General features: G+C 45.1%; 1 long non-coding RNA gene across 1 annotated transcript; it reads right to left on the bottom strand.

The window, feature by feature from the left end:
• Positions 1-790: 790 nt before the first annotated feature.
• LOC109314231 lies at positions 791-15,828 on the bottom strand. The gene is made up of 3 exons (XR_002102257.1): positions 15,765-15,828; positions 7,844-8,160; positions 791-1,573 (listed from the first exon to the last, which is right to left on the bottom strand). It is a non-coding gene; the product is annotated as an uncharacterized LOC109314231 (long non-coding RNA).
• Between the last annotated feature and the right edge of the window lie 216 nt (positions 15,829-16,044).

Below are 16,044 nucleotides of genomic sequence, written 5' to 3'. Positions count from 1 at the left end.
AAGCCAAGAAAAGCCCTGAGACTCACCGCTCCCACAGAGCCTCCTACGCGGCAGGGGGCAGAAGAGATCACCGCCTCCTGGCAGCAGCTGTGAGTCCCAGGGTTTCTTGAGGGTTTTTTTTTTCTTAAAGGGCCAGAGATGGCCCATGTGGGGCACTCGTGGGAGGGTTGGGGGGGCGGTTTGGGGGCTCATGCAGAGCCACCCATGCAGCATGGGACAGTGGGGGGCAGCAGGGATCACCCCCCACCTGGCAGCACCTGGCTTTTTTTCCCCTTTTTTTCCCCCACGTGCCGGGAGCTGGGACAGATGGTGCAGGCATTGCCAGGCTGGGAGAGGGGCGGGGGATGGGCTTGGCCCAGCTGATTTGGAGATTTAGCTGCTGCTGAATCTCTGAATCAGATTTGGGCAAATCGAATCAGGGCAGGGATTCGAATCTCCGAATCGAATCACTGTCCCCCGAATCAGCCAAATCCGAATCCAAAGCGAATACGAGCCTCTTCACACAGGCCTAATAGCTAGACCTAATACAAGACCCCTGTAGATGCATATGGAAACAAAGGGCAAGGCTTGTGGCAAATTAACAGTTTGTTATGGCCACAGGGACGGTGTGCAATTGGGAAGGGGGCTAGGAGAGGAGGTGATCTCTCTGATTAGGAATGCCAGGACAGGGGAGGCTAATAAATGGTTTCTGTACAGTTAGGTTGTGGCCCCTGCTATGGAACCCCTGGACCAAAGCAGCACTCTGCACAGGTAACATGGGCAAAGGCATCTTCTTCTGCATTGGCAACCAAAGATCAGTAACACCCACTGCCAATGAGTCGTGGAGCTGCTTGGAAAGTCATGTCTAGGAGCTGGTGTTCTGTGTGCTAGGGACTTTCCGGACTGGATGCGCACTGGGAGAATTCATCCATATAATTAAGATAGTTCATTAGGCAACAGCAGGAAAGCAACAGTACAGGCATTCCTGACATTGAGGAATTGCTGCTGGCTATTTGAGGACACCACAAATTAGCTGAGGCCTTAATCCTTCCACAGCCAGCTGCCCATTGGAAATTTGTTTTTTAATTGGACAGACCCCCAAACAAATTAAAGGGAAGTAACCAAATCAGTTATCAAGCTGCTACTGCACAGCACCCTGACACTCCAGGGCTCCTGGGGCTGCTGCAGAGACAAGGCTCAGCTGCTTTCCACAGTTGCAACATCCCACCTGTGTGAGTTCAAACAGGCCAAGACCATTCTAATAAAGAAGTGATCTTCATACTGCTGTATCTGGCCAAGTCTGCTCCCAGGGGAAATAGGAACCTGCTCATTAGTGGGTGGAATGCTTTAAAATACTCACCTCTCCCTCCCTAATCAGCTGTCTTAGGGGTGCAATTTATTTTTGACTTGGAGCCTCTGGAGATAGGGATTGTATTCGACAGCATTTGGAGAGAGGATTATGTAAGCACGCGGACGTATAGATTCCATTTACTGCCTCTGAAATTTCATTCGAGAAACAAACATGTTGACTTCAGTAATGTAAAATGTTGTCCAGGGAAACCAGCAGCGTGTCCTCACAGACCAGAAGAGGCACCTGAAAAAGCGAAAAAGTCTGTCGTTGGTATGGTCCACCTTCTATCAACAGCACCAGCCAACCCACAGTATCTCAAAATGCTTTGGAACAAATTTTCCATTAGCTTGTAGCAGGAGGGGCATGAGTGTAATGAGGGGAGACCTTGACTGCTTATTAGCTTGCAAAGGAATTTGATGCTTTAGCTCCCTGTGATATATTTAGGGTGATGCCTGCTACGGTGTGCCTGCCTTGCTCATGCACCGCAGTGGTGGAGCCTGCTTGGCCCCCTGCCTAGCACAGCATGCCACTCCGTGTCCCTACCAGACTCCACTCAAAGATTTTTGACCAACCACCCAGAACCGAACTACAGAAGCTGGGATTGTCCCTGTTTGCCTAGTACCTATGGTCACCCTATATCTTTGGGACCCTTCCAGGATGAGAGGAATCTGCCCTGTTTAATCAGGTAGCATGTGGTTGGGTGTGCTTTCTGGGGGCCCCATGGAAGTGCCCTGCTTTTTACCAAGCAGCCATAAATAAACCACTACTAGAGTGCAACAGAGCCCCACTCCGGCTCAGGGCTTGTGCAAAATGTACTGCCCTAATGCTGCCTCTGCTATCAGCTCGAGTCCTATTCCAAATCTGTAGCTATCTAGGGAAAGTGCACATGCATTATGGCACAGGAACCCTCCTCAAGTTAATTCAGTTCGGGCTTGTTTCTAGGCCTCTCTCTTTCTTGTCTCAGGAAAGCAGTCTCTGCGCTAGCACTTCCCCTCGGGAAGAGGTGCCTGGGACTCCAGCCTAGCCATACATCTCTGTCAAAATCTCTATGAATAAATTAACCTTTCTAAAGATTAGTGCACCCTAATACTGCAGGGTTTTTTTTGTTTTGTTTTGTTTTGTTTTTTTAAGTAGAACAAATGCTAAAAATGCCTTGACAGACCTCACCAGCTTCAGTGCTGTGCATCATCAACAGAGTTGCACTGGGGATTGCTTTAAAGGCACAGGCTGCAAATGTAGAGAGGATCTCGCTGGCCCAATTCCTTCTCGGAGTTCATTCGGGAGGATTTGAATGCAAGTGTAAACAAGCCATCCCAGCCAGAAAGTTTTCATTAAAGCAAAACATAACTATCACCCCCCTGCTTTGCCTTCTAGGTTATATTATGGGTAGTCAGAGTGTCTCTCAGTATATCACCAGCATTAGCTAACTCAGAACAAAGAAACTGTCTCTAACTTTAAGGCAGCCTGGTTTGGTCAGGTATATGCAACACCTGACAGCTGAAATATTGCTCCCCAAATTTACTTCTGGAGCAGTGGGACTCAGAAAATCTCCAATTTGTTTTTTAATCAGGAGCTTCTCTGCTCCCTGCCCTCTGGACTTTAGCCTCTTCTCCTCTTTATTCAGTTCCCTATTTCAGTAGGACACATTAAGGGTGGAGGTCATGTATTTCTTGCTCTATTCTCTCACCATTGAGTTGCTGGAATTGATCTGATTTTATTCCAGGTGGTTCACTGGAGGCCATTCCAAAGATGGTAGGGAGTGTTTTGATTTGTGATCCTTTTGAGATGAATTATGGGGAGGAAGCTGTCTGCTATCAGAGGAATTAGTCAAATTCCTTGTCAGATGTGCAATCCCATTAAAAATGCATTATCTGTTTTCAAAGCTTAACTGTGGGTGTCGGTTGAGAGTCTTTAAAATATTATTGTAAACTTTCACTGAGGAAAAGTATCCCTGAGTCTTTCATGAAGGCTAATCCCATTTCAACTACCCTAAACCATCCACTTCTGGGGTGGCCTTTCTAAACTAGAGCAAGAAAGGAGAGAAATAAAAGGTATCTTTATGAAATTGTTCCATAAAACTCATGCTGGAAGATGCATACGCTTGTTAGGGATGATACAATATGGTATGATAGCAGCAACTGACTCCTGCAAATTAGGTGGTTTGCCATGACAGTAGTTCTGTTGTCACATGCCTCTCCAAATCAGCCTTTGTGTCCCTGCATGTTACATTTAGGAGAATATATTCCCCTTGAGCACATCTGCGCCTTTTGCAGTTGCATATGCTCTCTTTTTGGTTGTCCCAGCAATACTTGGTGGATAAAGAGTGTGCAATGCCACATGGAAGGCATTTAAAACAACTTTTATTTAGAAAAATACTTATTTCCCTTATGCAACTGATTCACATTTCTTCCAAGCTTTCCACTATGAATCATAATCACAGAATCATTCAAATCAGAGATACATTAGGCTTGACAGGTCATTCAATCCACCCTCTGGCCAGCTTAATAATTTTTTCCTGCTACATTACAAATCTAGACCTTTTTCACTTTAAGTTTTCAGTGCCTTAAACCAAGGTACTTCCATCACTTCCCATTCTTTCTCTTAACGTTTTTCACAACATGCAGCTTAGGCTTTCCTTATCTCTTTCCCCTGTGTTAGTGTGTTTGTATATGACATCGAATGTCACTAGCAAGGCAATGTCACAAGACCCAAAATAGCATATTTAGAGTTAAATGCTTCTATGATAGCTGAATCAGATTAATCACTGTTTTAATAGGAGTGAGAAATTCTTTTATAGTCTCGTTATTATTATTGTATAATGAAAAAAGCAGAGTGGACCTCTCCAAAAGAAGGGAAAAGTCTTTGGTTGGCAAGGGACTCCTCCAAGGTCTATGCCAGCACTAAGGGGCGTGTTTCATGCTGCTTTCTTTTTTCTTTTCCAGGAGAGGAATTAGCAAAGGATAAGCAAACTCTATAGGTCTGGCTGAGTGGCCTGGCACCAACCAGTATCCACATTTCCCAACTGGCTCTCTGGCAGGTACATAGGTTCCTGTAACAAGCTGAGGCCCTCTGTAGGCAAATAAAACGTAGCATGCTACTTATGTTATCTCTTGAAAAACCAATAAAGTTATGGGTTCAAATCTCTGCTGGGCAGCATTACTAGTCCACCTGTTAAAATATTTTTCAAATAACAACATATTGAAATAGTGTATAAGAGCCATAAATATTTTGGGTAATCTGTTATGTTTGAAACCTTTGATTTTATTTTTAACTAGGACTCCCAAGGGATCACATCGTGGCCTGAGAACAAACAAGGAAAATGAAATAAACTGAACAGGAAGGAGAAAACAAGCTCTGGATTGATGTTAGCCAATCCATATAAACATTCAGCCCATTTTTTACAAACCAGAGTTTAGAGAAAGCCCCATTCAACTCAATAAATCAAGGGACACCAACACACGTTTTCATACACCACTCCATTTTGGGTGTCTGCTGGGTCTGGAGCTCCTGAAGGACTGCGAGGGAGAGTTACCCTTGTGAGATTTCCAGCTGTGTGTGGCACATACAGGAGAAGACTGTTGGGTTTGGGTAAACCATAGATGTGTCAGAGCAAAAACCTCAGCCTGCATTAATGAGAGTATTGCCAGGGACTTTGAGGAGCCAGAACTTCACCCCTGAATTTTTGGGTGTTTGCGCAAACTGAAGCAAACAATCTCCATCTTGCTACCTGGTTCTACCTTACCAAACTAGGAAGATGCTAATACCCTTACCTGTATTAAACAGCAGCTTGATTCACAAGAGGCTTTGAAAATCCCCATCAGATAGATTTTGTTTGTTTTCCATAAATATTCTCTAATATCCATGCCAGATTTTTTATTACTCCAAGCATCCTTCCAGTGCTAGAATGGGAAATTTCAGCCGTGGCCAACTTGTGACCCCAGAGCACAGGAGACAAAACATGTACCCTCTTCCCTTGTAGCTGCAAAGGAAAGGGAGTGTAATTATACCCTCCAAAATCTGTGCGTAACCCCTCATAGATCAGGACTTTCATGGGGTATATGCCTACACTAGCACATTATGGAAAGTGACAGGAAAGGAAGATGAGCACAAGGGACTTAGACGCTCCTTAGGGTGTCTGTCAAGCCCTAGTTATCTGCATCTCTGCCACACACCATCATGAGACACAGAGATTTTTGCTAATAAAATGGGCAACAAAAAAATATCCTCTCCTTTTCTGCCCTATGCCTCAGTAATGTCTCAGCATTTTTCTTCTGAGATTGCTATCCCCACTTGGTGCAGGGACCCTGCTAGGTGACAGTCAAATCACAATCACCAGGACATGAAGATATACTTGCTACATTTGGGAGCGCGGGTAGTCCAATCTATTTGAGTGCCCTGAGTTGCTCTTCGGTGCATGGAGAGCAGACTTGCTGATATTCAGATGCAGGTGAAAGCGAGGAAAAAGGAGAGATACCGTCCGAATGCATGACATTGTAGCTTTCTGCTATAGAGTCAAGTGCATTCAGAATCAACCCAATGGAAGCCCTTCAGAGTCCTTTCCTATTGTCCTTATCAGTGGAAACGTGAGTGGTTCTTGGCCTTAGCTTATGTACCATACCATGCAGCGGCAATACAACTTTTAGACCTCTCCAGAGCCAAGATGGTGGTGGCTACCTTGACTCTGACTCTTTAGCACCTGTGGGCATATGCTGGAATGTGAATGCTGATTTCAAACAAGCTGTTCATGTTTACCATAAAGAGCAGGCCCTGCAGGAAGCCCCTTGCAACACTGTTCCTACTGTGAGCTGGCAATCCCTCAAGCCTGAACCAATTTAAGAAGGCATTGGCCATATGATTTCAATATTAACAAGCGGAGCAAATTCATGAGTGGATTGTTGGCCAGTTTCACAGTGGAGACACCTGCAGTTGATCAGTGTGGCTCGTATGATTAGGTGTCAATGCACAATGGGAATAATAACAAGGATCTGGAGTGTATGGGGATCACTCAGCCAGCGGAGAGGTGTTAACAGGGAGAGGAAAGAGAACATGTTGGGGAAACGCTTTCATTTCTTGGGGAGTCTCAGTAAGCAAAAGCTTTTCAAATGGGGATCAAGATCAAATATGTCCAACAGGGAAAGGGTGATGTGTCGATTGCCTAGGGCTGGATGGGGTCACTTCTGCTCACATCAGCCTGCAGCCAACTAGGCAGTAAAGGGGTACTAGATCTGCCAGAAATGGAACTGGCAGTGGCACAAAGTGGCCACATCTTCCTCCTGCTGGAGATAGGGATGGGAAGACACTCATTAGTATCTATAGATTCCTGGTCTATCTTAATAGACTGAAAGAGACCTGAGGGGAATAAGCGACCACAGTATGAACATGAGCCGGCAGTTCGATGCTGTAGCCACCAGGACAAATAATATACCGGCATGCATCAATCGGTGTATCTCCAACAAAACCATGGAAGTGATTCTTCTGCTCTACTCGGCATTGGTGAGACCACAGCTGGAGTACTGCGTCCAGTTCTGGGTGCCTCACTTCAACAAGGACATGGAAAAGCTTGAGAGAGTCTGGAGAAGAGCCACCTGTATCAGAGACTTGCATGAGGAAAGGCTGAGGGATCTGGGACACTTCAGCCTGAAAAAAAGAAGGCTGAGAGAGGACTTGGTAGCAGCTTGCTGCTACACTAGAGGAGTACATCAAGGGCTCGGTGAGCAACTATTCACCAGGGCACCCTCAGGGAAAACCAGGAGCAATATAGTCACAAACTCCTGGAAGACCATTTCAGGCTCGACATTAGGAAAAACTTCTTTACAGCTAAGGTGTCCAGACTGTGGAATAAGCTCCCTTCAAAGGTGGTGCAATCACCTACCCTGGAAATCTTCAAGAGGAGACTGGATGGTCACCTTGCCGGAGTCAGCCGACCCCAGTTGTCTTTCCTGCTTGGTTCCGGGGGCTGGACCTGATGATTTTCTGAGGACCCTTCCAGCCCCTTACTACCTATGAATTAAGTGGGAGGCACCTATAAAGAAAGCAGCTGCTAATGGTAGGCCTGAGCAAACTGATTTGACTCATGGAGTTATCAAGGCAAATCCCTCAGTGCGTCATCGCTACGTGAACCGACAAAAAGAGCTGCAGTGATGTTACCCAGAAATACCCAGACTATTCCACCAATTTAGCGTAAGCATCCAAAGTATCTGAACCAAAGCAAATTGCGTCATGCTTCCTCCTCACTAATTAGCAGGGCTGTTTGTGCTCCAGCCTCATTCTCTGCAGCACTTTGTCTTGACTTTTTTATACGCTCGCTATTTGTCTTTGCTTCTTAACTTAGTTTTTACTTCTCTCAGCTGCTCCCCACTTTTCAGCTCATAGGTACCCCAGGTTGAATCAGGGGGAGCGCTGGGCATTATTGGTCAACATGGACTGCTTTGTTGTGTCATTAAGCGGCTTTTTCTGTGCATCCGAACCAACACTGACCTTCCCTCTACCCCAAATGGAAAATAAGAAATGAACCTGAGTTTTCTTTTGCCAGTCGCTGCTTCCTGACACTTTCGATGGCCTCTTCCCAGGAGGTAAAAAAACAAGCCTTAGTACTTTTCACCAATGCTAAGCTGTTGTTTTGGCTTTCTGTGAATGACTGGTTTCAGGCGATTCTGTCAGCAGGCCTTGCCAGAGCCCAGGTTTGGGATGTTTGCTTTGGGTCCGTCTTGTGGTTGGATGGCTGTGCTCCACTCCACATGTAAACATGGGCAACAACTCGCATTTAACAGTTCTAAGCATTTGGAGCGAGGTCAAAGGAGCTGCCCCCCTCTCTTTAATATAGTGAAATCCTGCACAAAGCAAAAGGACTGTTTAGTAGCGAGAATGCCAAGGTCTTGCCAAACTTATGATTTTACTTTATTTTTCCCCCCCAGAAATGCCAAGCACAAAGACTGACCCTTTATTTAGAAGGCGCTGTGAGGAAGGGAAATCTTAATTGAATCTCAAACTGTGCCATTTGGAGCTATGTCTAAAGGCATGCTGTCTGCCCCTCAGCTTGCACTTGCACTCCAGGCCAATTTCCACACTCATTTACATGAGTTTAAATCACAGGCACTCCACTGCTCACTATGCTTGTGTTACTGAGACTGAAACATGGCCCCTGGGCTATTTAAAGCCTAATCTTTGTTCTCTTAATTCTGGGATTGCCCTTGGCAATGACATTAAGGATGCTTGTACTGGCCAGTTTTTCCAAAAGACCCGGCACCCACTGTGGGATCTTGTTCTGTGCCCAGATCTTTTGCAAATCAAGCTCCACATGACTAAAGGTTGCAAAATTGTGTCCCAGAGCTGAGTGGTGCCCAGGACTCCTGCTGGGCCTCTGCCCAGGTGTGAATTCCATCTTTTGTGTTACGTGCTGCCATGTGTTGTAGGGGAAGTACAGCATGTGGTTCAGATCATGAGTCTCTTCATCTTTCCTTGTTAAGCAGTGGCTCTTCAGTGCCAACAAGAATGGGTTTCACCCTGCAACTTTTTCCTCATGTGAGCCATCCTTGCTGACGCAAACGGTCCCTTGGCCTTCAGTATTTCTAATCAATTCAGTGGGAGTGCTTGGAGAGCTGGGCCAGAAAGAAGGCCCCCTATCACACAACCAGAATTGCAGAAATGACAGTCAAAGACACTGGCACTGATTGAAAGGGAACTATAGGCATTAGTCTCTGCAGAACAGTTTCCAAGCCTGTGCCCTGAGTAAATGAATGCACTGGCCTTCAGACATGGGGGGGGGCACAACTTTATATTATACCCCCATGTTAGCTTTTCTGCTACCACCCTTCTTGGCGTGCAAGTTGCACTCCTTTTGCATATCCTTTCATTGCCAGATCAGTGCATGTTGCACTGATACTTATTCCTATTTATGACTCTCTTACATCTTGTATGTAACTTAAATCACTTCTGAACCTAGCCCACTATTTACATCATGCCTGAATTTCCCTGCATCCTCTTAGTGCAGGGATTGCATTTCACCCTCTGCCCTTAGGCCCAGCATTTTGCCCTTTACAAAACACCTGTTGGATGTTCAGTGCCCCAAGTGCAGCCTACCATAAAGTGCTCCATGGACTACTGGTGGTCTCCAGAGCACTTTCTGGTGTTCCACAGACAAGCTGATCACCTAGTGCTGGCCCTCTTCCTTATTTCCGTCTGCTAAAGTGCATTCAAAGACTTCCCTAATAACACTCTCCTATACAAATAATAGCTGTATTTGCATCAGGAATGTTTTAGGAGCTGATCCAAGAGCCGACCACTTTTGAGACGAGCTCCACCATGTCAAAAAATAGTTTGAAGGCTCTGGATCTAGCACATGGTTAATTTGCTTGGAAATGATGGCAGAGGGGTGGAAGGTAGCAAAGACCTGGAGGTGAAGAGGTTAACGTGAACAGTTGGTTTCTCAGTACAGTTCTTTGTGAATTCAGGCAACCTTGCAAGTGCAGTACTGAGTCTGATGAGAGGCTAGCATACCCTGTAGGTCATGGTTCCTAAGTTGGAGACATATTATAAAGCTCTGCCTTAAACTGGAAAAGCTGGGAAACAGGCAGGCGGCACTTCACAGGCTCCTTGCTCGGAGGATCCAGAACGCTCCCCAATGCAGCCTGGGTGTTCTCATTTCTGAGCTGTGGTCCATAGCTGCAGGGTGAGGGCCCAGGCTGTCAGTGGCAGGTTTTTATTGCTTAGGAACTGTGAGAGGCAGCTGCTGCTATTCTTTGATCAGGAAAGTTCCCGACACAAACAACTGTCCGGCTGGTGCAGGCTTTTATTTTACTTTAAAAATCCCTCTATAAACGTATGTGCTGTCTCAGCGCAGCTGTGGGCTCCCAGTAAGATGGAAAACTGGGTCCTTTGGGCCACATCCCCACCATCTCTGTTGCAGATGGGGACCTCCTTGCCCAGGGACTTCTAGTCCTGTGCATGGATATTTCTGATGGTGTCCAAGGATGTTGCAAAGGGGACATTTTCTAAGCTGCACTCTTCTCCTGCAAAAGGGCTCTCTGAGGCTCATGCACTTTAGTCTATGTGTGCAAGTGTCTTATTTCCTCTTGGAGACATGAAGTATGTATGTCTGCCTTGGTCCTATCTAACCAGATAGCTTGATGCTAAATGTTCCCTTCCATTATCACTAAACTGTTAAGGAAAACTCTTCCAGGACTTTCTAACTTGCGCCCTAAAAACTTTTTTTTCTGCATATTGGCTCTTGATAGAGCTTTTCCCTCCCTCTTTTTTTTGGAGGTGCAGGCTGCCTCTAACAGATATAGACAAACCCCCAGTCTCCTGCAGGCAATGTCTGGCTCTTCTCTGAGAGGGTGTGGGCCTGATGCCTTCGATCACATCAGTGAAGTGGTAGAAGTTTGGCCTAGATTTTCCGCTGTGTAGAAAAATCGAGGTATGGGTAAGGGGACATCAGGAGCTGGTTATGTGTCCCTGAGTCTCTGCCCTGCCACCCCTGGAAGTGGATGTCAATCTGTACCCTGGCCAGAGAGAAGTGAAAGGCCCATTGATGCCTATGGGGGATTCCTCCAAACTAAGGGAATCACCTAAATCGGCACTATCTTAAGTGGCACCTTTGAGGTACAGACTGGAATTGAGCCATTAATGGGGGTTTTTTTCCCCAGCTTGTTAACATGGTGCAGTTCTACAAAGCAGACAAAAGGCTGACCAAATCTGTTTAATTTATTAGATCCTTGTGTTGTGCTGAATATATACTTGTGATGGATCTGGCCCTTCAGTCACGAGTCCCTTTCCTAACATAGGTAAAACTTCACTCTGAAAAGCTGGCGCTCAGCTCAGCTCAGCTCAGCTCAGCTCAGAAGGGCTTGGGTTTCTCTTTCCTTTTGTTAGTGTTGTAGGGTTATTGTAGCCACGATAGTCCAGGGAATAGACAAGAAACAGGACATCTGCTTCCTTCCCAGACCTGAGGAAGGGCATTTCGAGCTGGTCTAACATATCTCCCAACAATATAACTGGCCCAATAAGTTATTTCTCTAAACAAAATCCTGTTTCCTTTGTTAAAGGCCTTATACAGCAATGTATCCTGGCGTGAGCAGGGTTAAGGACCTGGATAAATCATAGTCTGAGGGAATCACCTGCACAACCTGATGGAAGAGAAAATTGAGATGATGTAGCAGAAGGGGGGGGCACAAAAAAGAGGCGGACAAGGGAAACCAGCTGACAAGTTATCACCTAAAGGAAGTTATCACCTGGGGAAGACTGATAGTTGGGAAACCCCTGAAGGAGCTGGAGGTGTATGGCCTCTCAAGACTTCAGAGGGCAATAGAGGTAGATGGCTATTGCTGCCCTCTGAAAACATGTACAGGTGAAGTTGGAGGGAGCTGGAGGGAACTTTGGTCCTTTCAAGAAGGAGCTGGTATGGAAGTGTGCAGCAGCCCTGTCTGGCTCCATGGCACTTGGAAGTTTGGGTCTGTATTTGTTGTGAAAGCCCTAATCTCTGGCTCATATTTAGTTTTAGTGTCTAAAGGCCCCAGGGTTATACATGAGAGGTTTAATGGTATGAACCACCTGACATTCGCAGTTGCTGCTATGATGTTATTGGCCCTTCTGGAAAAAGGGATAAGTTTGGAATCAAAAGTTATCTGTCCAGGGTTCACTTTTCTGCTCTTTCCCTCCCCCTCGCGCACATGTACAAAGTGATCATCTTCAAAGTACTGTCTCCGAGAGCACAGAACAAGCCGCAAGACTGTTCAGTTCCTGAGGAAACCAAGACACCATTAAATCCCCCAAGTTATTAAAACTATGAACAAAATAGAACTTGTGGGGTTTTTGTGCCTCCGGTAGTTCTCAGTCCCATCTTGGTGGGTGAACTGAGTAAATATTCTGCAAGAGGTTTTTTGTTTGTTTGTTTGTCTGAAATATTTCCAGTTTCATTCTGCGTTTTCACTTTCTATCAATGTCTTTTTCTTGAAATGGCTGCTGTGGCTTTGTGACCTTAGGCAAATATAGCAAATGTTCATATACTTAACAGAGTCATTTAAATCAGAATTTCAAATTTTAGAAATAGTTGTTTTCTCTTAAAACAAGATCCTTCATTTTATTTTCAGAGAAAATGCAAAATTGCACATGATGGTCTGAAAAAAAACCAGGCTGTTATCACAAATTGTGAACGAAATAGAAAAGCCTCACTTTCCAGGAGTTTTGAATTTGGCAGCAAATATTTAGCACAGCCATTAATATCCTGTCTGCCTGTCTAACTCATCGCTGTTTGCGTTTGTAATTTGCCTTAAACGGTATGACAGAGGTATATAATTTATGTGAGCACTGCATATTTCTGCAATTGGGTACCAGAGGCTTTTAGTTTGGTCCCATACCATTTAAGGGCAAGGGTTTGACCAAGACTACTGCCAGGCTCCAAGAAATGGTACGTTCAAAAATGTGTAAGTGGCTTAGGGGTGTAAATCTGAGCAGTGAAAATATTTTGCACCTAAGTCGTTTCTGCTTGTTGTGAAAGTCTCTCTGTCTACATTTTGGCACATTAAAAGTGACCTGATTTTAAGTTCTAAGCACTGAGCAGCCCCTAATGACTTCAGAGGGAGCTTCCAACTGCTCAACCTTTGTGAAAACAAGAGCACTTATTGAGGAACCTGACTAGATGCATGTATTTTTTGGCCATGGAACAGAAGGATGAAAGCTTTATATGCTCTTTGCCTGAGATTACTATAACAGTCTTTGCCAGTAGGTGGGGTGCCAATCCTACTGAAAAAAAAAGAACCTGGGAAACCTCTCCTCTCATCTACGTACTTGCTCTTTTTGCACATACATACCCAAGCTGGCCACATCTGGAAATGTTTGATTTGATATAGTGTCATTTTACATTGCAGAAATGAGCGTAAGCGGTTTTTTAACCCACCAAGTGAGAAATGTGATCTGGGTTTTACTACCGACCCTTTAAATAAAAAACAGATCGCTTATTAAACCATTATCTATCAAGGATATGGAGAGAGTTAGAAATATCCCAGGATCAGAATCAAATTGAAATTGACACGTTTCTGTCTACTGTCTGATGCTAACAGTGCGTTTCATTCCTGGTCGGTGGGGGAAGTTGCATAAGATCAGATTTGAAATCACTTCACCCGGGGAAAAACAAACCCAGAATTTACAAATCCAGAGATATAGGATAAAGAAACACAGCTCAGATCCTGTTCTGGTATCTGTGTTTGCTTTGACCATTTCCATATAAGTATGAAGCATTGCCCATAGGAAGTCACTGAAGTGTATGAGCATGTGCTGCTTGTTATCCAGATTTGGATAAAATCCCCTCTCATGAACTCCTTGAGCACTAATAGATCAGGGGACACCAAGTCCATTCCCAGGCTTCTTCTCTTGGAAGACCTGATGTACTGATGTCTACATCTGCTTTGCAGGCTAACCCAAGTCAGTGGAGGAAATTCCTGGCTGGAGCAAATAAGTATGGCTCCAAGGACTTCAATGGATTTGCATCCTCCTATGCCAGTGGTGAATTTGGCCCTTTGTGTTTGAAAAGGAATCACAGCTGATCTGGGACTTCATAGAAGCCACTGAAGGGATGCTTACTAACTAGTATAACTAACTCACAGATGCCTGTACTCATATATGACCAAATCTTGCTTCCTGTACTGCTGCAGGGAGATCCCTGCTGGCTTTAATGCAACTATTCATGTGAGCAAGACCAGAAGGATTTGGCTCTCTGTGAATTATGACAGCAGGCATCTGAAAAGAAACTGCGATCAGATTGGAAATGGCGTTTTGCCATCATGTTGCATTTGAAAGCTCACGTTACTTGCGTTGTATTATATTGCATCACACTCAACCAAGTTGATGTGTCATAAGCCGCCTAATGTAACTAGACACTGCGCAAATGCAACAGAATGCCTCAGAAAAGTGGAATTTCATGCTCTCCAGCTAACATTTCGGCAAAGATTAAATCCACAGAAAGTAGGTATGTCCAATTGTCCACTTGGATTGGCAAATAATTCATTATCCACATTATCTTTGAAATGTCATTCTGCATTGTAAATCATTAAGACCCTGCTTTAAATGCCATATTTATCAGCAGAATGTTTTTAAGGCCGAGTGTGATTTTAGGACCAGTTTACCCAGGTGCGCACACTTTTTCTCCTTAAAATTCCTGGAGCTGCCCACATCAATGATCAAAATTCAGCTTTTTGTTTGCTCAGAATAATTGCTTCCCTTTGTAAAAGGAAATGATCAATGGGTGAGCCTCAAGCAGTTCAGAATTTCAATTCCAACCAGCAGGACAGCCAGTAGGAGGTTTTCTCAGCTACTCTTGGTTTTGAGATCTCAGCAGAGCCAGCTTTTGGGTCAGAATGCACAAAAGGGACATGCAGGCTAGAACAGACTGGGTAGGGGGGCTGAGAGTCAGGGTGTCTAGAGGGCTTCTGTCAGCTCCACCACTCCGTGTATGGGCTTGAGAAAAAATGCTTCTCCTCCCCAGTTTACTCATCTCACAACAGTGCTGTTGGATTTGGACAATTAATGGTGGAGTGAAAGCCAAACTAATTTGGAGAGCAAGGGAGAGCCCAGAACTTCTTAATGGGGCCATGTGAGAGAACTGGTGAAGTGCAATGGGGATGCAGTCTGATTTGAATGGGAGTCTCAGAAAGGACTTATCAGTGGAGGGAAGCTTCAGTGCATTGCTGAGGGAGTGTGAATGTTATTCTGCACATCCCGGAGGGGTGGCTGTCTGAGAGCAGTGGTGGTGCAATTAGCTTCTACCAGGCCCAGATGTATTCCTGTGGTACTCTGAATGGGTTAGAAATCCTCCTCAGAAGAGAACTTCCCTTGCACTCCTCAAACCTCGGGCAAAAATGCAAGGACATGCAGCTTGTCTCACTCTGCCCTAATTGCCTCATCCTGCTCTTTGGCCATTGTCCCCTTCCCTTGGACCTGAGTATAGGGAACCTGGCTCCCTGCCTGGTGCCTAGCCACAACTCAGTCTTCTTCATCAAAAGATCCAAACCAGCTCTCAGCAGAGTCAATGGGAGTCTTTCCTTTGTGGGTCCAGACACTAGTGCCAGTCAGGTTGCAAGCCTTGCAAAAGGAGAGGTTTACCTGCATGTAGGGAGAGAGATGAACCCAAACCGGATGGCCATGATGCAGTTTTTAAGCCAACTACAAAAAATGTCCAGTAAAGAGACACTTATTTAGGGACTGACCTGGCCAAAGGACAGGTGACTTAGTAGAGTTTCCATACAAACACAAACCTGGTGCTGTCAGCAAGGCTGGTAAAAGGGAAAACTGTTTCCTAGCATCTGCTCTGCGTGTCACATACAGCTTTTCCCAGCACAGACTGACCTTTCCTGAATAGTGATAATCGAAATAACATTTCACCATATTGTAAAATTAGAGACACTCCAGCAACTACTACAAGTGATGTGAGTTTCTCTCTTACCAAGTCGGAGAGGGATTTCTGATCTCTTCTGTGTCGAATCCTTGATTGGCTGTCACCCTTCTTGACATGGCCTGCTGCCTGCAGTGGATTGGCCAGGGGCAGATTTATATCCCCCTGTCACAGCCAATAGAAATATAGTGTTTCTTGAGTCACTGTTTAGTTACAGTGACAGAACCCTGATTGGGTGAAGCCTTGTGATTTATGGGTTTTTGCTGAAGAGTAACTGGATTTTATCAGAACATAATGATGTGGCACTAATGCTCATTGCGAGTCAACATGG

This window comes from Crocodylus porosus, unplaced genomic scaffold (genome assembly GCF_001723895.1).
Source record: "Crocodylus porosus isolate Cpor-Errol unplaced genomic scaffold, CroPor_comp1, whole genome shotgun sequence".
Taxonomy (NCBI): Eukaryota; Metazoa; Chordata; order Crocodylia; family Crocodylidae; genus Crocodylus; species Crocodylus porosus.
Note: the sequence above shows the minus strand (reverse complement) of the source record. Positions and strands in the feature narration are given on the sequence as shown.